Source organism: Mus caroli, unplaced genomic scaffold (assembly GCF_978045245.1).
Source record: "Mus caroli unplaced genomic scaffold, Mus_caroli_1 scaffold_3, whole genome shotgun sequence".
In the NCBI taxonomy this organism is placed as follows: domain Eukaryota; kingdom Metazoa; phylum Chordata; class Mammalia; order Rodentia; family Muridae; genus Mus; species Mus caroli.
Window position 1 is genome coordinate 109,679,579 of NW_028227258.1, and position 21,262 is coordinate 109,700,840.

The 21,262-nt window shown below is 45.1% G+C and overlaps 1 long non-coding RNA gene and 1 other non-coding gene across 16 annotated transcripts in view; one reads left to right on the top strand and one right to left on the bottom strand.

The window, feature by feature from the left end:
- The window catches only part of LOC110290594 (uncharacterized), a 61,725-nt gene extending 43,109 nt beyond the window's left edge, over positions 1-18,616 (bottom strand). For all 15 annotated transcript variants that reach the window (XR_015046758.1, XR_015046750.1, XR_015046746.1 and 12 more), the window contains exons 1-4: positions 18,479-18,616; positions 15,895-16,188; positions 11,076-11,138; positions 1,081-1,247 (exon numbers count right to left, since the gene is read on the bottom strand). This is a non-coding gene — a long non-coding RNA (uncharacterized LOC110290594). The remainder of the gene's footprint in view (positions 1-1,080; positions 1,248-11,075; positions 11,139-15,894; positions 16,189-18,478) is intronic.
- Positions 9,066-9,169, top strand: LOC115030659 (U6 spliceosomal RNA). Its single transcript, XR_003836265.1, has one exon. It is a non-coding gene; the product is annotated as a U6 spliceosomal RNA (small nuclear RNA).
- Positions 18,617-21,262: the final 2,646 nt, after the last annotated feature.

Sequence of the window (21,262 nt, forward strand, 5' to 3'; positions counted from 1 at the left end):
AGCAGTAAAACCCTAAGACAGGGTGTCCTGCCCACTAAATGCTCTCTGGCTCCCTGGAGGCTCAGAGGTCACCTCAGCTCTGTCTTTCTAGTGCCACTTTCTGTCCTTTGGGGACAGACCAGGCAGTAGCAGCAGTTTATGGGCTGGCTTTCACATTTCCACATTGCACGGAAGCAGGACATGCTTCTGCTCTAAAGGGACCCGAGAGGCCCTGATCCTTCCTTGGCCCTTGCTGGTTAAATATCCCCCCTCCCCCTCCTTGCCCGGCAGGTTCTCTCTGTGCTAACCAGTGGGTTTACTGTTCTACCGTGGACTCACGTCAACCTGTCTGCCCACTTGTTTTAGAGTAATAATTGGAATTGATTATGCAACCTCACAGACAAGCAGTCTCCATCCACCTTTAAAAATGTGAGTGAGAGCAAATGAAGGTAGGAAGGGGGGCTGGGGCCACCCCCTTTCTCTGCAGGCCACCTGGGGAAGGGCATGTGAAGGAGCTGAAGCAGAAAGTCCAAAGTCATGGTCCTCCACGCCTAAGGGAAACAGCACCATTCCTTCATGGAAACTAAATGGTTTTCATTTGATACAAGGACCTCCAGAGGCTGGTATAGCACAGAGAGCTGGCAAAGGGGGAGGAATATGACACTTTCAGATTGTGCTATGCAAATTAGTTTGCTCAGGGAAAGAAGTGGGAGAGTCAAGTTCAGGGTGTGAAATGTGACCTGGGGCTTTGTTTCCTAGGCTTCTGCTGGAGCTCCATCAGGATTGGTGTGTGGCCTTGAGTAACAGGTTTATGGGATGGCAGCACCCTCTGCAATGTGGGACTGTGGGCCAGTGGGATCCCTGTCCTCCTGGGGAGGACCATCCCCAGGACACTGTGAAAATACTGCTGTGACTATGTACATCACTGGATGTCTGACACACAGTAGGCCCTCAGTGGGGGCCCAGGGTCCCTGTTAACCATGATTGAAGTCACAGAAACATCTGAGCACGGGCGATTGTGGAAAAAGTATTTCCGGAAGGCTCTGAGGAGCCTTGCAGCCTAACTCATTTGATGTGAGGATTTCTCACAGAGTAGTTCACCTGGACAGACAGGAGGTGACGACTGACAATCCGCCAAACTGCACTTCACCTTCTAGAAGAATCTTTAAAGTTTGGTCTATTCATTTATTCACAGGGTGGACACCCATGCAGCGGCATGCACATGGAGGTCAGAAGACAACTTGCAGGGTCAGGTCTATCCTTCCGCCCTGTGGGTAGGAGAGACTAAACTCAGATCATGCTGGCTCAGCCTTTCCCTGCTGAGCCATCTCGCCAGCTCCAGAGTTACCATTTGTAAATGCTGAAATGTTTTATGATAGATTATTTTATGCTTGGTATACATTCTCCTCTTTCTAATTTTTTTTTCCAAATGTGGAAATGGGCAAATAGGATCAAGTGGGAAGAACAAACAGCCAAGACCACTTAATGAGAACTTAGAGTCAGTTCCCATAGGGATATTTATTAACTCTCCCGTTCCTCCTTCTCAGAGGCCACGTGATCACATCCACCAGCTGCCAATATAGAAAAAGTGGTTCTGATGACGTGACATACATTATCCTCGGGACTGCCTGTCAGGGGCCCCCGGCAAACCATAGATCTTTCCTTCCTGCAGAGGTGCCAATGCACAAAGGCTGGAAGGAAATGGAGCTACTTGGAGCCAGGGAAAGGAACCTCCAAGGCTGATCTCAGGGACTTCAGGGCCTTGCTAACTGGTTTGCACCCACTGTTGAAGCAGGCTCTGTGCAGAGGTGCAGCCAAGGGTGAACTGGTGGTAGCACCTGCTCTAGGTAGCTCTGTGCCCCCTGATTCCTCAGCCAGTAGCCATCCATGCTCTGCACAGACCTCACAAGAGAGGGTGGCATGTCTGTGTACCCCTACTGCAAACTCTGAAATCCAAAGCCTTCTGAGCTCTGACATGACACTACAAGTGGAAAGTTCCACACCTGACCTCTCGTGACAGGCTGTAGTCAAAACAAAAGGGTACTGAAAACATTGCACAAGGGGACCCTGAGACTGGGCAACTGTATACATGAAACATTAAACAAAGTTCAGGATTCCACTTGGTCTTACCTCCCTCCCCAAGATGTCTCATTACGGATATGCAAGTTTGCTAAAATTCAAAACTTGAAATTCAAACAAACCATTCCTGTTCCCAAGTATTTCAGACAAGCCAAATGTAGAATGACTTCCAAGAAAACTCACATATTTACTATGGGAAAGCCATAAGACCAAGAAGCAAGATGGCAGTAGAGAGATAACTTTTAGCCAGTTCATTGTCCTAGTGTTTCTGACACTGGTGGAGAGGGTGGGGTTTGGAGAGCACAAGGGTCACTGTCAAGCAAGAGATGAAGCAGGAGGTTCAGTTTAGGGTGCAAGACAGGGTACTGGGAACTGGAGAAGCAGAGATACCAGGGCCAGAAGGCAAGGATAAGGAAGAGGAATGTTCTTGATACTCCACGTGACACTGCCCCAGTCTTCATGACAGATGCACAAGGTACCATTGTCTTTGTTGAGCACAAGGTCAACAGGCTCCGCAAGGTTAAGGAACTCAACCCGCATCACACAGCTCACAACTGACAGTCAGGACTCGAATCCAAGTCCACTTGATATGAAACCAGCCTGAACTGCATATCAGAGGCTGAGAGACGCAAGAGGTGTCCCTGTCTCCATGACGACAGACTCTCCAACTCAGCAAGAGTTGTCTCCCCATTCTGGCTCAGTGCTCTTCCTGCTCGGTGTCTGCAAAGGGGAGAGGTCGGGGGCCAGGCTGTCGCTGTTGTTATCATCTTTCCTCTACAATTCTGTTTTCGGATGTTAACCTTGACATGTCACAGCCACTGGTCTCTCCACAAGGCCATGCTAGAGCTGGCTCTTGCTGGTCAAGAGGGGCCTGGCCTCTCTGAGCTCTGCAGGAAGGCCCCTGTCTCAAACCCTTCCTCTTGTCTTTTTTTCCCCTTCCTCATGACACAGTGGGGGTTATTCCTGCCTGAGCTGCTTGCTGAGCCTGTGTCTCCTCCCTCCTCCCTTTGTATATGCTTTTCACTAACTCTATTGGGCATCTGCTCTAGGGTCTTAAGGATAACGATGTGATGGAGATGGGAATGGATAACACAAGGAAGCAGCCCCTGGACCATGGCATGTATGTGGGACCATGTATGTGGGATGAAGGTTTGTTGGGCATGGCTTGGGTGAATAGTTCACTGTCCTCTCTCAGAGGACACAGATCAGGTGACTCAAAATTCAGGCAAGGCAAGAGCAAAGAGCAGTGTCCCTATCTTAGAACTCTGGGTTGGGGGTGGGGAAGTAAGAGCTACAGGGAAACCTGGTAGGTGAAGGAGAAAGGTAGGGGCAGAGAGGGGACACAGGTGAATTAGAGGTAGATCAGGAGACAGGAACACCACGTGATGTCATGTTTCTCACTGTGACAGCCATAGCAGCAGCATAGGAAGCTCCAGCCTCAGCAGAGGACAGTGGCTCCTCAGATTCTTCCTGGATTTAGACCAAAGGGTGATGCGTCATTGAGACCCTAGTTTGCTTATGATGGAGCTTGGCCATGCAAGAAAAACCAGCCATGTAAGCAGAGGGCTGGGGCTCAGAGTGGCCTGGTCATGACCGCAGCCTAACCTTACGTATGGCTAGTGATCCGGTCAATCACATCTGCAGAATGAAATCCCAACACAAACTGTACATTGGTTGGAGAGATGGCTCAGTGGGTGAGATGCTTGCTGTGTAAGTGCAAAGAGTGGAGTGTGGATCACCGGAACCTGTGGGACGGAAGGAGCTGGAAGGAGAAGGACAACTTCTTACAATCCCAGTGCTCAGGAAGTGGGGAGAGAGAGAGGCGAAGGCTGGACAGATAGATCACCTCATTGCTGAGCTCTGGGTTAAAGTGAGAGACAGGGAATGAGAGATTTCTTGGTAGACAGATAGGGAAAGGGTTAGGCAATAAAGCGGGGTGGGGAGATACTCCCAAGATGGCTGCCTTCTTCCCTGATCTGGTCTGAGGTAGTTTAAAACAAAGGCCCTGCAGGCTTTTTTCACCCACCAAGAGTCTCCCTGCTGATAAGCTGACTCTGCAAGTTGGAGGCCAGATCAGGACATGCTACACAACTATTAAGGGCCAATCAACCCTCCTATTTTCTTCATACTGACCGACCCTACATTAGCAAGGAGAAAAAGTGTTCAGAGACTTAAAAACTCCCTCCCCTGAGAGGAGACTGGATTTTTCAGCTTCTGGAATCCCAGGTGCCCCCCCCCATCAGTTTTACAGGCGGTCCTTTTCTCTGTGTGTGCCTGCTTGCTCTCTCTCTCTCTCTCTCTCTCTCTCTCTCTCTCTCTCTCTCTGTGTGTGTGTGTGTGTGTGTGTGTGTGTGTGTGTGTGTGTGTTTGTTTCCTCACCCCCAATAAATACCTTTCTTCAACTGCTTATTCTATCTATGGTGTTTGAGATTTCTCCGCTGTTTCCTGTTGTCCTCAAGATTCCCCTGCCTTTTGATTTTTTAACTGGCAGAGATATTCAACACTACCAACCTCTAGATTGTATCACAAATGAGACCCTGCCTCAGTGGGTAAGGTAAGAAATTCATTGAGGAAGACATAGAATATCAACCTGTGCCTCTACATGCATGCTCACCCCCACACATGTAAACATACACATGCAAACACACACATACAGGCTAAGGAAAATGATTTCTATATTCCAAAGGTTGGGCAGGATTCCTAGTTGATGGACACTTCGCTGTACTGGAAGAGCAACACAAATGGTTCTGCGGGGGGAAAAGGTCACTGCCTGTCTGGGACTCTCCCAGACCTGGCCTCAGTCTCTCTGTCTCTGTCTATCTCTCGGTCTCCCCATCTGCCTTCCTATCGCATGCATCCTGGTCATGGCCGGCATCCTTTCTCATATACCTGTAATATCATAAAACATCCTCTTGTGCTTGATGAGAACTCTAGCAAGCTACTTAATGTGAGAGGGTAAATACCCTGATAGCCTGATACGTGAGGTCACTGAGTCAGATACCAGGTAGACTGGGGATCCTTCATGGCCAGGTATGCAGCAGCCAGGTAGCTCTCGTGAAGGATGGTACCCAGGCCTGTGAAATCAATGCCCACCCTCAGTAGTTACCATCAGAGTGCAGCAGAGTAGAGTTTTGAATGAGTGACTGTATCTCCTGCACATTCCAAGGTCGTGCCTCTCTGCCTTCACAGCCATTACACTCTCCCAGCAAACTCCATGGCTAAATTCTATAGCAGGTGTGTCTCTAGGCAAAGCAGTGCTTATCGGATCAGTCCTGGGGCCTAAAGAAATACTTTCACCATGTCCCTGATCTGTAGGACATTTTTGGATGCAAACCAACTACTTGAGCTGATGTAATGAGCTAATCCTGCGAACTGCATTGATGACTGGGTAATCAAACTCATTTGGCATCTTTAAAATGGAGATAATTTCACAGGGTTCAGACAGAGCCCAGTTATTTTGTTGTTAAGGAAGCGAATTGGCTTGGCCTTTTGCGATTCGATCGGTTGCTTGGCAATCAACTTGCCAATAGTTTCAGCAACCCCCTTTTTCTCTCTGATTTTAATTGTAGCATTGGAATAAAGGAATGATCCACCCATCTGCTGCCTTGGACTTCCAGGCTTGATTTTAAAAGTCAAGCTGCAGCCTCCCCTTCTCTAAATTTCAAGGGATTACAAAGACTCCAACTATTATTTCACATCCCTTATATCTTTTTCACCACCCCCCATCTCCAAGTCTCTTGAATATCTTTATTTCCCTTTTCTCATCTTCTTTAAAAGATATGTAGGTGTGAACAATTTAAACAAAATGTACTGTTTTTTCCCCTTATTAAAGGGTCAAATCATGCAAAGCGCCATTAAAGAAACTGAAAAATAAAAGCCACTTGGTAGAAATTCAAATCCATCTATGGTCAGCATTTCTTGACATTAGAATATATGATCACATGTTATGTCTTCCTAGAAACTATACCACTCGGTATGAGAGCAAGTCTGAGCGCTGACCACTCAGACTGAGGAGCAGCGGCCCTTGCAACAGAAAATGGGGTACATTTACACAATGGAATACTACTCAGCCATTAAAAACAACGACTTCATGAAATTCTTAGGCAAATGGATGGAACTTGAAAATATCATCCTGAGTGAGGTAACTCAGTCATAAAAGAACACATGTGGTATGCACTAACAAGTGGATATTAGCCCAAAAGCTCAGAATACCCAAGAGACAGTTCACAGACCAAATGAAGCTCAAGAAGAAGAAAGACCAAACTGTGGATGACTCAGTCCTTCTTAGAAGGGGGAACAAAATACTCAAGGGAGGAAATATGGAGACTAACTGTGGAGCAGAAACTAAAGGAAAAGCCATTCAGAAACTGCCCCACCTGGGGATCCATCCCATATACAGACACCAAACCCAGACACTATTGTGGATGCCAAGAAGTGCATGCTTACAGGAGTCTGGTATAGCTGCCAGAGCCTGACAAATACAGAGACGGATTATCTCAGCCAACCATTGGAAGGGGCATAGGGTCCCCAATGGAGGAATTAGAGAAAGGACTGAAGATGCTGAAGGGGTTTGAAATCCCATAGGAAGAACAACAATATTAACCAATCAGATCCCCTAGAGCTCCCAGGGACTAAACCACCAACCAAAGAGTACACATGGAGAGACCCATGGCTCCAGCCACATATGTAGCAGAGGATGGCCTTGTTGGACATCAATGGGAGGAGAGGCCCTTGGTCCTGTGAAGGCTCTATGCCCCAGTGCAGTGGAATGGCAGGGCAGGGAGAAGGGAGTAGGTGGGTGGAAGGGTGGAGAAGCACCCTCATAGAAGCAGGGGGATGGGATAGGGGTTAAGCACGGTGCATGACATTTTGCAGGAGGAAAACTTTTGCCCTGCTGAAATACTTTTTATATTTTCTTGAGACCCAGACCTATTCCTTACATAAGCGTTAGGATTTCTTCTATGCTGTGACTACAAGAAATTCTATTGGTTCCCACCCACGGAAGCCAACCTTGACATTGCCATGTGTGCTTCTGTGCCTGCTCACCGTTGGCAGGGCGTGTGCTCTGTCTTGACCCACGGGCATTTATAGTTAATTAAGTCCTGTCCTAAGGAACATTATTCTGCCCAGTGTCCCTGTCAAAATAGCAAATCTAGGTATATCCTTGTTACCCTTGTCCTCAAATGATTGGACCAGAAGTAGACATGTGACTCAAGCATGGCATCCTGGGTTGATCAGGTGCCCCGGATGAAGAGGTGAGTTCAAAGAAGGATCCATGTGCCAGTCACATCCCCACCCACAGGACTTTTAGTTGAGAAATACACAGAGACTCTGGCTGTTTGCTAAAGGGGGCAAGGTTGAAAGGTATACTGGTAAGGTCGTGAGGAGCCTTAGTCATCTTCAGTTAAGTATAAGCCAAAATGGCTAGAAAGCTAAAACTACAGATTAAGCTGACAGTGTAATAGAGAGATGACTGTTAAGGTGATGGTGGTGAGAGGAGAAGCTAAAGATCACACATCCAGAGCAGCAGGACTTGAGGTTGGCTGAGCATCCTCATGAGAAACCACAGTACAGTTCATGCTCATGCAGACTGGGGGTCCTCAGAGTCAAAGGTCTCTAGCAGGAGTCTTCTCCAACTCTAATCATGCAGGGGCTTCATTAGAGAGATGTCCTCTGCTGTATCCTGCATTTCCTGCCACGCAAGAAGCACCCATCATCCCTTACTCCCTCCTGAATCTGGACCATAGCATCATGGTCAGGAAGTATTATTACCAAGGTTACCAACCCTCTTGTTACAACCCCCTGTCTTTCAATATTACCTTCCCAACAAGAAGGCCTGAAAGACCCCAAGCAAAAAGTAGACCAACAAAAGTGTTCTCTGTCATATGAATGGTGCTTCCTGGCCTACCTGGAGGAAGGCAACTGTTTTGTCTGCCCCTGTCTGTTGGCCTCCTCCGGGGACCTCTTCCGTCATTTACGAGAGCCTACTCTGTGTCCTGTGACTCCAGTTTCTACATAAGTCACAGGAGTGGAGATGCAGCAGTACCTTTTCAAATCTGCCGTGCCTGAAAGATCCAAGTGCCATCCTGCTTCTCCATTTGTATTTTCCTGCCAAACAGCAGGCTTGGAAGAGACACAAAAATCAGCATTGTTATGAGCTCTGCCTAAGCTTGGGAGGCTAAGAGAACCCTAGTCTCCATGTGCATGAACGTGGCCAATATTTCACTCCCCAGGGGCATCAAGATGAAGGGACACCTGAGCTGAATTCAGAAATGGATGCTTCCTGTGGAGGGACTGGCGGCAGCTCTAGCATTCATTTTCCTTCTTTCAAGTAAGACTGTAGCTGAGGTTTCTACCGTATTTGCCATCTTACCTACCTAGATCTGCCACCTTACATATCAGACAGATAGGTAGCCACCCACCAGTTCTCCCAGCCAATTAGTAAACTTGGTAGTGCCTTAGTGGACATCCTGGATCACTGCCTCCTACCACCATGGCTGTCAGTGTGCTCATACAGGGACTGACTCCAGGGAAGTGAATGCTGCCTCCTTCTCCTTTGCTGATAGTGGTGACTCTGCTGCTAAACAAGTCAAGATGACCTCGTGCCATCAGTACAGGTCCCGCTCTCTGCCAGGGATTGTGATTTGCCCCCATAGCCTGGCATTCTGAGATCTCAGCTGTGTCCTTGAACCATTTCCAAGTGTGTCAATGACTCCAATTGGCCATGCTGCAGGCCTGACTCACAGCTCCTCAGGTACTGCTTCAAGCCAGTTTCCTCCTCCTCCTCCTCCTTCTCCTCCACCACCACCACCACCACCACCACCTCAACACACAAACAAAAGCAGTTTCTAGGTTTGCTGAGCTCTCCTCAAAGATGCAGGCCTGGAGCTGAGGGCAGCAGCCTGGTACCCTCACTCTTCCCTTTCAAGGTGGAGCCTTATTTCTGCTATGAAAACTTAGGAGATCTATGGGGTCCCTTTTTTCATTGTTAAAAAACCTGAGGTCCTGTGCTCGCTTCGGCAGCACATATACTAAAATTGGAACGATACAGAGATTAGCATGGCCCCTGCGCAAGGATGACATGCAAATTCGTGAAGCATTCCATAATTTTGAGACTGCCATACTGGAGGATCCATCCCATAATCAGCTTCCAAACGCTGACACCATTGCATACACCAGCAAGATTTTGCTGAAAGGACCCTGATATAGCTGTCTCTTGTGAGGCTATGCCGGGGCCTGGCAAACACAGAAGTGGATACTCACAGTCAGCTATTGGATGGAACACAGGGCCCCCAATGGAGGAGCTAGAGAAAGTATCCAAGGAGCTAAAGGGGTCTGCAACCCTATAGGTGGAACAACAATATGAACTAACCAGTACCCCTGGAGCTCATGTCTCTATCTGCATATGTAGCAGAAGATGGCCTAGTCGGCCATCATTGGGAAGAGAGGCCCCTTGGTCTTGCAAACTTTATCTGCCTCAGTACAGAGGAATGCCAGGGCCAAGAAGTGGGAGTGGGTGGGTAGGGGAGTAGGGGGAGGGTCTGGGGGACTTTTGGGATAGCATTGGAAATTTAAATGAAGAAAATACCTAATTAAAAAAAATAAATTCCAAAAAAAAAAAAAAACCCAAACCCCCCCCCCCCAAAAAAAAAAAAAAAAAACCAAACAAACCTGGGGTCAATCTTTGAAAGTTCAGTACCTTATACAGGAAAAATGATGGAAGCCAAGGTCTGGCTTTGGGTTCCCTGGTCTAGCCCCAGAGATTCTGTCTCAGAGCATCCAGGTAAGTGTAACACACATGTTACTACACTGCACATAGAAATGACTATATATTAAAAAAGAAAAGAAAAGTAAAAGAAATGACTATATAGGTGCATCTACATTGTTGTAGTAGAAACCAAACCAACCAAACAAACAAACAAAACAAACAAAGGAGAGAGGGTTATATATGGGGTCTTGTCTAAGAATGGAGGAGACTTCATTAGCTAATTAAATGATATTGTGAAAATTAGTTCCCTTCCCCCAGGCCACATCTGGAAAGTTAAAGTCTTACCAACATCTTCGCAGCTCCAAAGGTCATTGATGCAGTGTTACTTAGTAATCTCTTACTGCCCTCAGTGTTTAATATCTCTTTTAGACAAATAACTATTATTTGCAAAGAGTCATACAATTGGTCCAGCCCCAAATATTTTATCATTTTCCTTTCACACAGTTGACTAAGATTTAGAAGTCTAGGTGGGTAGAGTGGGTAATAAGTGGGAGTTTAAAAGAATGAGGCAGCTGCAGTATAATCGAAACCTTCCCCCTCAAATAAACATAACCATAATGAACCTGTGGTAAACTGTAAAGAAAGAAACTGCACAGTTGGGTGTTATAGGAGGTGCTATAAGCAAAGGAGTCTGATTATGGGAGAAGATGCTGACTAGCAAGAAGAGATCGAGAGATGCCAGGTTGGGGACTAGACAAAAGATGGCCACCACCAGTGAACTAACTCCGGGAGTTTGGACATTTTGGCAGTCCCAGTAGAAATTAACCTAAGGAGGCAAACATACCGCAAAGCTTGTGGAACTCAAAACACTAGGAGGCATAGAACTGGAGACAATAGGAGGAAGAAGATATGGTATTTTAAATGTGAGGATCTGAAATATTTTTTCTGGTTTCCTTCAAGGGTTGCTCAGCGACTAAGTATTCAACCAAAAATCAACTATTCCCTGCTCTAGAAATGGAAATGGATGCATTTAGTGAGACTCCTAGGAAAGTTGGGATGCAGGACATGGACAGACTCTACCTTGAGGTCTCCTCAGTAGTGGGTTCAGGCACGTGGGATTTACAGACAGAGGCTGTGTTCTCAGTGATCATATCCACTCTTGCAAATAATGTTTAGTGATGGTTACACACAATTTTCTGTGAATCGAATTTCTTCACATAAACTCGAGGTAGTAATTTCATAAGTGCTATTCCTAAAAACATTGGAAAGAGCAAGCAGTGGCATAGGTATTTAAAACAAACAAATTTACCATAGGGACATAGTTGCTGCTATCGCTGGTAAGTCTTTTCTTTTTTTCCAGATTCCATCCATTCTGCAAGAAAACACTAAATTTAGACAAAATTCGGAGTTCACAAAGCTCAGAAGCAAACCTTCTCTCCCCAGTGGGAAAACCTGTCTTGTCCCAGGGTAGTCAGTAACCCCCATCTTCCCTTTCAGATTTGTTCAAAGAAACAGTGCTTCCCATTTGAATTTGCTAATTCTCTCTCTTATTTGCAGTTTAACCCCTTAAAGCCCCTCTTTCTTAGCTCTCTGTAATTCTAAGGATGGTGTCAACAGTCGAAGTTTTACATGTCTAAAGCTGCTGTGTTGTTCTTGCATCTTGTCATTAACTATTTTGAATCTTTAATACCTAACATGACCATCATTTGGCTCATTACTCTTTCCTTCTGAGTTTTGGCTTTGAAGGAGATCAGCAATGGTCTTTTCTTAATCAAATGCCCTTACACAGTTGGATACTGTCCTTAGCATCTTTCTTCTGAATCTCCTCTCCAGCACTGGCTTTATAAATAAGTTCTGATCTTTCATATAATGCATATATATATATATATATATATTCCATATATACAGCTCATTCATTCTTTCTCTACCATTGAGTGTAAAACAAAATGACATTAAGGGTCAGACAATACCACTAGTGACAAAGACCACCTATGAAAGAACTAGAGCTAAGGCTGTTGCCAATGATGAGGAGTTGACTGGCCTCTCTTTAGCTTTGTCCTATGAGTGCAACCTCTGGGAGTGGGATAAGGTCCTTAGAAATAAACTTTTTTGTTTTACATGTAGCTGTCCAGCAGCCGTGGATGAACTGGGTACCTTAAAGGGAGGCTGGAAATGAAAAAGGACAAGGGTGGGGAGCAAGAGAAGGATGAAGCCAAGACAAACGTTTCTGATCAAGGCTCAAAGTTTGATATTTAGCACTGTATTTGTATGGGGAAAGCCCATCCTGTGTTTCTGCTGGATTATGTTGCAAAGCAAGCTCAGCAGTCAGCCTGCTCCTGAAAGGCTGAAGACTCTACCTAGGTTGGCAGAAGACCAACTGTGGCAAACACTTACAGTCTATTTAGCCTGCTCAAGGCTGGGGAAAGGGCACAATTACACATACCAGACTCATGGGGGCTTGGGATTGGGGTGAGAATTGAATGCTTCTCAGTTCTGACCACATTGCTGCCTCTGTTCTGTCACATCAACCATATGGATCTGGAGGCCAGAGCTTCCTACATGCAATTAACCAGAACCCACCTATACACAGAACTGTTTGGTACAGGACGAAGAGGTGTGTGGCTTATGCCAAGGGAAGCCATAGGCAAGCACTCTGGGGAGCTGTGGACACATTTGTTGGCATAAGCCAATGAAAGTACCCTGAAGAGAGAGGCCTTAGTGAGCTTTGTTGGCAGCAAGGGGAAAAGAAAATTCTGAAAGTACTGGAGGTAGATGAAGGGCATCAAAGCGAATCCAACCACCAAACAACCACACCTCTCTCCAACCCCTGCCAAGGACCAGCCTTGGCTTGGAGGGGAGTTCCTGAGGAAGGTGTGTTTGGGAGTAGCAAAGAAAAAACTCAATGTAAAATGTGGGTACAAACTGACATCTCTGGGTTTTGTTTGAGCTGGCTCTCCAGACAATTGTGTGGATAGCTCAGCTCTTTCAGACCAAAGTCCAGTCTTTTATTTACATATCAATTCAATCATTACCTCAGGTTCCTTTTTGATTATCCCAGGAATCATCTTTTTATGACATTAGCCTATGATTCTTAGAAAGAGACAGTAAATTACACACACACACACACACACACACACATATATATATATATATATATATATATATATATATATATATCAAATGAGCTCAGAGATCTGCCTGCCTTTGTAAGCACAAACAATAAGTTTAGCTGGGTGGGAAGCTATCCGGAGATTAGCATTCCCACTACACCTAGACCTAAACTTGCTCTGTCCCAGGCTGACCTTGAACTCAGAAATCTACCTGCCTGTGCATCTTTCTGACAAGGTGGCTCATTAGTGCAGCTGCCTTTGTTCTTTTAGGTTCATGAAGCCCCTCATACTATTAATATTTCATCCTCATATTTTGCATAGTTGGGAAATTATACATTCTTGAACTCATGTTTTCATAATTCTTTCCCACAGCCTTAAAGGCTGTCCTGAAGGTCATAGCATTTACCATTTTGCTAAGCACATTAGATACACCCTCGCCTACCAGACTCATACTGCTTCTAATTATCATGGCGTTAACCTTACCAGGGAGAGCATTCTCCAAACAAGGGACATGAAAATATGTACATTCTTATACAAACAAACCCCACACCCACAGCAACCATCGGCACTTGTGGAGGCCCACCCCCCGCTAACTTTGTTCCAAAGATGGGAACTGGGTCTCATTGTCCCTTCCAAAGTGGCCATGCAGGACTCAGCACTGCCCCACAGCCCCACAGCTCTCCAAATCCACCCCTGACCCCATGATGTTTCTCCTTTAAAAAGTCTTAACTGCTATCAGGTTGCAGCAGTGTCCTGGAATTTCTTTATGGGTTATGCATACAGTAGGCACTGGCCATCTTCTGGACTTCAATTCCCTCAAAGGTAAATTTTAACTGTGCTAGTTAACCATTTCCTGACCTGAATAGGGTATGGTTTCTCTGTCAGTATCTCATAGGCTATAAGCCCAGTAGATACTGGATTCCTGCCCAGTGCCTGCCCCAGGTCTAAGGAATTAGTTGCCTTGGGAAGTGGAGGGATCAAGTGGTGGAAGCAGAACTTGATCAACTACTCACTGGTACCAGAAAATGGGTGAAACATATAGACCAACCTGTACTTTTAGAAGAAACAGAAAGTGTTCTGCCCTACCCTCCTCTGAGAACAAGGGGATGAATCGCAACTGAGAAAGTCAAAAATAAAGGGAAGTTGAGCTTTTTATAAGGATATGAAATAGCAGCGACCCGCAGCATCAGAGCAGTAAACCCATGAGGAGATAAAAAGATCAGAGAGAAGGCACTCAAAATATCTGATTGATAGGGAAGCTGGGCTGGGGACCATGTAGAGCAGATCTATCAGCAAACAGCTCCCAGATATTTCACCCAGAAAATAGGCAGGCCACTCCGCTGTTAACATTCAGAATGGAATCATTCATTTTCACTGACCCCAACAAACCTTAACAACCAGCAGGTGGAGAGCAGAGCAGAGCCTGCGTGCCCAGAGAAAACAAGGCATGGAGTTCATTTCCCCAAACCTGTCTCATGCAGTCAGATGTTCCTCTTTACACAAAGAGGATGGAAGGACCCATATTTTCACTGTGTGGCTCAGAAAGGAATGCATGGTGCCCTGGTCTTGACACATCAGATTTCTGTGCATTGCTTCAAAAGTTCAATCAAGGAATGATACATGTATACATGAATCCATGTACCAACAAAGCATGCTCACTAAAAGGAGGCCACGTGGTGATTAATTATGGCAGTAAGCATGGAAACACTTGCTCGAGAGTGATTTGGGCTTAGGTGAGAACTTTTTTTTTGAATCTTAGTAACACAATGTCTTTCTCATGTAGTAAAACTTCAGCATTTACCAGCTCCAACTACATTTATCTGGCTGAAACAAGCAAGCAAACAAGCAAACAAAGAAACAAGCAAACCATTTCTTTCCTGGAACCGTTTAGAAGGCAACTCTGGAAGTGGATTTCTAGACACTTTGAGCACCAGATTGCCTTATCTGTCACCATATTCTAGCCCTGCAATGGTGGCCTGCAAAAGGTCCCTCGGGCTGAGACAAGTGGGCAGTGCTACCAGCTCACTGTAGGTATGTTCCTTGTGAGAGAAGCCGGCCTCTTCTATCATCTCCTGAATCTGCTTTAATGTTTCAGACACCTGGGAGCATTTCCCTGGAGGCGTCCCCAGCTGGGTCTCCACCCTGACACCTGGAGGTGATAGTGCCACCTGTCTCCACCCTGCTCCCACGGGAGCAAAAAGATACTTGGTCTGCAACCAGGTGTTAACACCCAGGGAAGGCAACAAGTTCAGAGCTGCAAGGATCTGTTACCCTTCTCACAGAGTGCTGAGAGAAAGAGAGAGCTTACAGCACAGTCAAGAGCATCTGCCAGGGCAGGGTTCTTCATTCCTCCCAGCCATCAGAAACACGGAAGGCAGGGTGAAAACTAGAATCCTGATCCTCTCAGCCTCAGAGATAGAACAAGTTGCCAGTAGTCCTGATGCTGACGGCAGGTGAGGGTCATTCTGCGGGAGGGGAGAGGTGGGATGCTCACAGGATAGGCATATGTGCCTGAGTGAAGTTTGCTCTTGAATACCTTCCACAGCTTTCCTCAGAATTGTGAGGTGAATTAATCTAACATAACAACAACAACAATGCAAGCTAGTACCTGTAAGAACACCAAGTAGGTCAGAAATGTTGGATGAGCGCTGGAGCTCACAGAAAGAGTACAAAGCACAAACACACCAGAGTGAGCGAAGTTCCCGCCACAGGCTGTGCTCAGCTCTGTTGCGTAAGAGTTGAGCATTGGTTCCTTCAAAGCCACATTGAAATAAAGAGATTTGAATTGGAATTAATATTCTCACCCTACAGGAATTTATTTTTAATTACAGATAATTACACTGAATTACAACAAGATGATTTGAAGCATTATACTAATTCAGGAGTAATAAAGCATGAATTACTGATGTAATCTTTGAAAATGTAATTTATCAATCAACACTGGAACAGTAACAGGCAAAGGGTCATGATCTGACATTGCTGTTTTATGGTGTCATGTTATAACTGCCTTCTACTCACCCTTTACGAGACTCCATAGGGCAATGGTGATCCAAATGATGCAAATGATCTACAATCCCTCAGACCCTGAAGGCTGATCTGACGCCTGGTCGGATCTTGGAATTCCTTGATTTTTCAGAGACAGGAGAACCCATGTAAGCATATACTTGTGTCCAATCAGAGCTTGATTCAAATTTCAGCTAGGACCTCTGCTAGCTGTGTGACCTCAAGTGAGATACTTCAGCTGAGTTTCAGTGGGTGACAGTCTTATAGCCAAGGCTGTTCTTCTGATAGGTACATGCCATCATGCGTAAACTGTCAGACAAGGAAGGATCCAACAAATGGGATTAAAGACAGAGTCGGCCCTGACCTGCAATGCTGCTAACAGAAGGACATTTAGTTGGCTATTATGTTTAGAAACTAGAACCAGTTCTTCCAAGGAACCATTCCAGACTCAACGGAGTAGGGTAGTAGGTCTGCCTAGTTTGTGTGGTTTGCAGCTCACACTGTGAGGATACTACTACCTTAGCTTGCAGGCCCATGGAAGCCGTTTACATCAGTGCCAGGAAAACGAATTGCTTATCTTACTCACTAAACATCTGCCTACCATAATTTTTAAAGGTAAGGGAGCGAGGACTACAGAGGAAAGACAGGAGAAGGAAGAGAGGCCATAGATAACAAACATCTCCAACACTGACTGATACTTCCTACAGCACGGGAGCTGTGGCTGCTTACGCAGAGTGAAAAGACTCCAAGGGAAAGAAAGCCAGGAAGAAGCACCGTCTGGGAGTCAGTTTGGTTGGCCTGTTTATTACATGATGCTCTTTTTGTAGAGAGAGAGAGAGAAAGAAAAAAAAACAGAAAAAGATTAGCCAAGTTCAAAGCCTGGAGTGGTGGCACACGCCTTTAATCCCAGCACTCGGGAGGCAGAGGCAGAGGCAGGCAGATTTCTGAGTTTGAGGCCAGCCAGGGCTATACAGAGAAACCCTGTCTTGGAAAAAAAAAAAAAAAAAAAAGATTAGCCAAGTTCAAAGAGTCAGTGGTGAGTAGAGTTGGGACGAAGACCCACACCTGTCTCACGCCAATTTTCACATGCTTGGGATTACATTGTTCTGTCTTTATTGAAACAGCTGACTCCTTCTACCAGAGCATTGTTGTTTTAAAGCAGAAGTTAAGAAAGATGGTGGCCAGAGGAAAGAAGAGTCACACCATGTCAACCATAGCTGAAAAGCGGCCATAGCACCTGCCTACAAACAGAACAAAATAAATGTCTAAATATACACAAATCACATAACATGAATGTACAATCAATATCAGCTAGAAGACCTTTACCTTGTCTGGTATTCATAGGGCTAGGCAAGGCAGGTGGCAAAGGTAAGTGAAGGACCTGCTGGCGGTAGGAGAGAGTTGGAGCCAGGTAAAGCACCCATGGCTATCAAACTGTCATGGAGGAAAGTCAACAACAACAACAAAACGTGTTTCCTGGAGAACTTTTAGTGATCTCGAGAATGGGGCTCCATGTGTACACAAATTCGTAGCTTTACTAAGATAAACCTGCACGCAGAGCCCAGTCATACATTTGCATTTCAGTCAAGTTGACAAAATGGTGAGTCAGAGGACCCCAGAGAACTGATGGAGGAGATAAGGCCTGCCATTGATAGAGTCCTCAAGATATAACCTGCTCAGACCTCTGGCTCTAAGCAGAGGTGAACTTAGCATCCTTCAACCACATGTGGCCATCGTATGAACCTGGTTGAGTTTTCCCCATGTTTATATGTGGCAGCAATGTGCTACCAACAGTTCAGTCCAAGTTGTAGAAAGCATCTTTGAACAAAGGCACACATCTAACTTAAAGAAGCATTTCTTTTCCTGTTGGAATATAAGGAAAGAATTTTTTCACATTTCTTCATTACCCAGTGATAAGCCAAATAAGCCTTAAACTCCAAGCTTCTCCCTAGAGCTGTGTAGGGTAGATATGAGCCTGTTTTTATCCTTAAGTAGGGTTTAAAAACAATAGTTTATAAGTAATGACAGTAAACATAACCCACTAATCAATTGTTCCTGTCAGATACAATCCTTGTTATTAAATCTTTGATGTTAAAGAAAGGGGTGTGTGTGTGTGTGTGTGTGTGTGTGTGTGACTGAGGCTGAATGAATGAATGAATGCAGAAGGGCTGTTGGTGATTACAATCCAAGTGTTTCTCAGTATCTTCAGTGAAGTGTCTAAATCAGAAGCAGCCAGATAGATCTAAAATGCATAGCTCTCCAAGAGGAGCTCAGAAATCTACCTGCATTTTAGCAACCTCCTCACAGAACTCAATTCTGCTACTTTATGAATGCTAAGCTCTGTTGTAGAGAGTGAGTGGGCAGACTTTGGAAGACAATGAAAGTTAAACTAAAAAAAAAAAAACAAAAAAAAAACAAAAAAACACTCTGGTTAATTTGGAAGTATAGGGCAAGAAGAATCCAGGATAGAGAACTCTTAAGTGTTTTCTGGAGGCACCTGGAGACAAAATGGCTTTGGAAGTATAACACCAAACAATGGTCTGTACAACAAGGGACTCGTGAGAAGTGAAGAACAGAGCTCTCTCTGAAATGCCAGTACCTGCCTCCTCAGATCCAGCCAGCGTGTCATGTACCAGCAGGAATGGTTGCTCCTAAGATGGCGATTGCCTCACAGCAGAGCTCTTAGTGTTCTTCTCAGAGCAGAATAACAACAGCTTGTGAATGTAAGAGGCTCCCCAGAGGAAGAGAGAATCCTGAGAGCACACCGATCTTAAAAGACACAGACTAGATCCTTTGGGAAGACTGTAAGAGCTTGATAATTTGTTTGTCGTTCATGTGTAGGTGGCAAGGATCATTTGGGCATTTGATTGTCAGCACTTGTAAGTCCAAAAGAGAATGCAAAAAAAAAAAAAAATCTCAGAAATGCATAAAGACTACATTGGATGAGTCAGAAGAGCAGGCAAGGAATCCAGGAAGCAGACTTGTGCCTTAGTTTACCTCTTTTAAGCAACCTCTCTTTGTGGTTATTGCATATTCTAGCAGTGCTGCCTGCTTCTGACTGATTCTCCAAAGCTGGATTTGATGTCTGTGACTCGTACTGTGTCCTTCTACATGTGATGGCGAAATAACTGGAACTTGGGGTGTATCCCCTTCTAATAATGAAAGCAAATTTGATTTTTAGTTCAATGCAAATCATGTTCATTGATCTGTTGAAAGTTTTTCCTATTCATTCATTCATTCATTCATTCATTCACTCATTCAAAAAATATATATATGTACTGGATGCTGTATTTGTGCCAGGTTCTTGTTCTGGGGATGGAATGTTAAGGCACAGAAATGGGACCTTGCTGGGAAGTCCCTGTCTACTGTGGGACAGATGAAAAGGCAGAAAATTATAAGCAAAGAAACAGAGATCCCAGAAGGACTATGACCTCAAGGCCAGTAAAATGAAGATACCAGTAGGAGAGCATGGAGCCTTTAATGTGAAATTTAACCAATAAACAGTATAAAGCTATTGACATATTGTAGGGTGTGTATGTGTGTGTGTGTGTGTGTGTGTGTGTGTGTGATATGCAGTAACCATGTGAAAAAGACAGGCATGGTGGTGCATGTTTGCAATCTAGTGTTGGGGAAGCCAAAGATATGGAATCCCTGGAGGTGTATTGGTTAGTCAGTTTAGCCAAATTAGTAAACCCCAAGTGCACTAAGAGACCCTGTCCCAACCAACCAACCAATAAATCAATCCGTCAATAGAGAAAACAGAGGAAGACTCCAGATGCTGACCGATGGCCTCCATCCATGCATGCAGAGTCCAGTGCACACATGCACATACATCACACAGTCACAGGCACACACACAAAGCATAGCACATGTCTCATAAGGTCACAAGTGAGACACTGCAGATGGATGTAAATCTAAGCCTCCATGTCGAGCCTCTGATACCGCAGGTGAGGATGCCGGTGAGCCAGGCAGTACTCGCATTGGAATGAGTTGTGGGCTGATGCTGTTTTAAGACTGACTAGATTTTTCCATTTATTGTTTGTGGTAAGAGAAAGACTGTCACTGGAAACATAAGATTAAGTGACCCTGGTCTGTCTTACACGTTGAGATTTCGCACACAACGATGTTAATACGTGAAATGATAAATGAAAACTAGTTAAAAGACGCACCATTTACAAACTAGTTACAAAAAGCTTTCCTTAACTCTAGAAGTGAGGCCAAGCACTGTAAGTCATATTACAGGGATGCCACACAATGTCCAGAGATTCTATGCCCCAACCCCAGCAGGGAGCAACTTCATCTAGACATGATTATGGGTGTCACAGGAAGCAGGAACAACTACTTAATTCAATTCTAAAATTCCAGTTACCCAGATTTCTATTTTTTTTTTCCTTTAAAACACCAGCTAGTTTTTTGGATTAGTTTTTCTTCTTGATAATTTATTGGTTCCTGTCACATAGAGAAGAACACCGTGTCCAAAAAGACTTGGAGTTTGATGGAGACAAAGTGATGAAATGAGACACTTTGACTAAACTCCAGCCTAAGTCTGATGACTCCACCCAGAAACAGAAGGGTGACCTTTCTGAGTGCCCCTAGTCCTCAGGTTGGGGGACACAAGGCCATCACCAGACTAGGAAGATGGAAGCCATTTCTCCTTCACTAAAATACGTAGATAGTCCTGAAAGGTGGGCCCACTTGCCCCTGTCTCCTAAGCTAGGATAGGAGCCGTTTGAGCCCACTCGTTTCTGAAGGTCTACCCAGCTTTTAAAATCCTACAGTTCTAAGTCTTTCTCGTAAAGAACAGTTCCCCAACTTTGCTCTTCTGGATAAACATGATCTGGTCATACTGAAATTTCCTGTTCTTGGTAATTACAATTAATTAGCAGACTCTATGGCATAAAAAATATAATCATAGCACAAGGATTATAACAGCTCTCCAGATGGTGATGTGATGAACGAAGAGAAGAAACTTCTTTTCCGATTCCAAGGCCCTATTTCAAGTGTTTGTAGGCTTCTCAGACTTGGGTGGCTACCAGCAAGTCATTAGTAGTTCCTGCAAGCCGGGCCCAGCTTTGGCTGGGCCTGGCTTTGAAAGACTCTAGTCTGGGCTAAAATTTCACTTGGAGTCTGGTCAGAAGTGGGCTGTGGACAGCAGCAAGATCAGGCCTTTCTTGGTGTTTGAGGGCAAAGTCCTCTGAAGGGCCAGGTAGAAGAAAGGCTCTCCACAGGGAGGGAGGCAGTCAAGGCCTGGAAGGCCTGCCTTGCTTGTGTTTGCTGCAAATCTATGAAAGACACTTTAGGGAAAAGGAAAGGAAAAGAAAGCATTGCTATGGATCTTCTCTCTCTCTCTCTCTCTCTCTCTCTCTCTCTCTCTCTCTCTGTT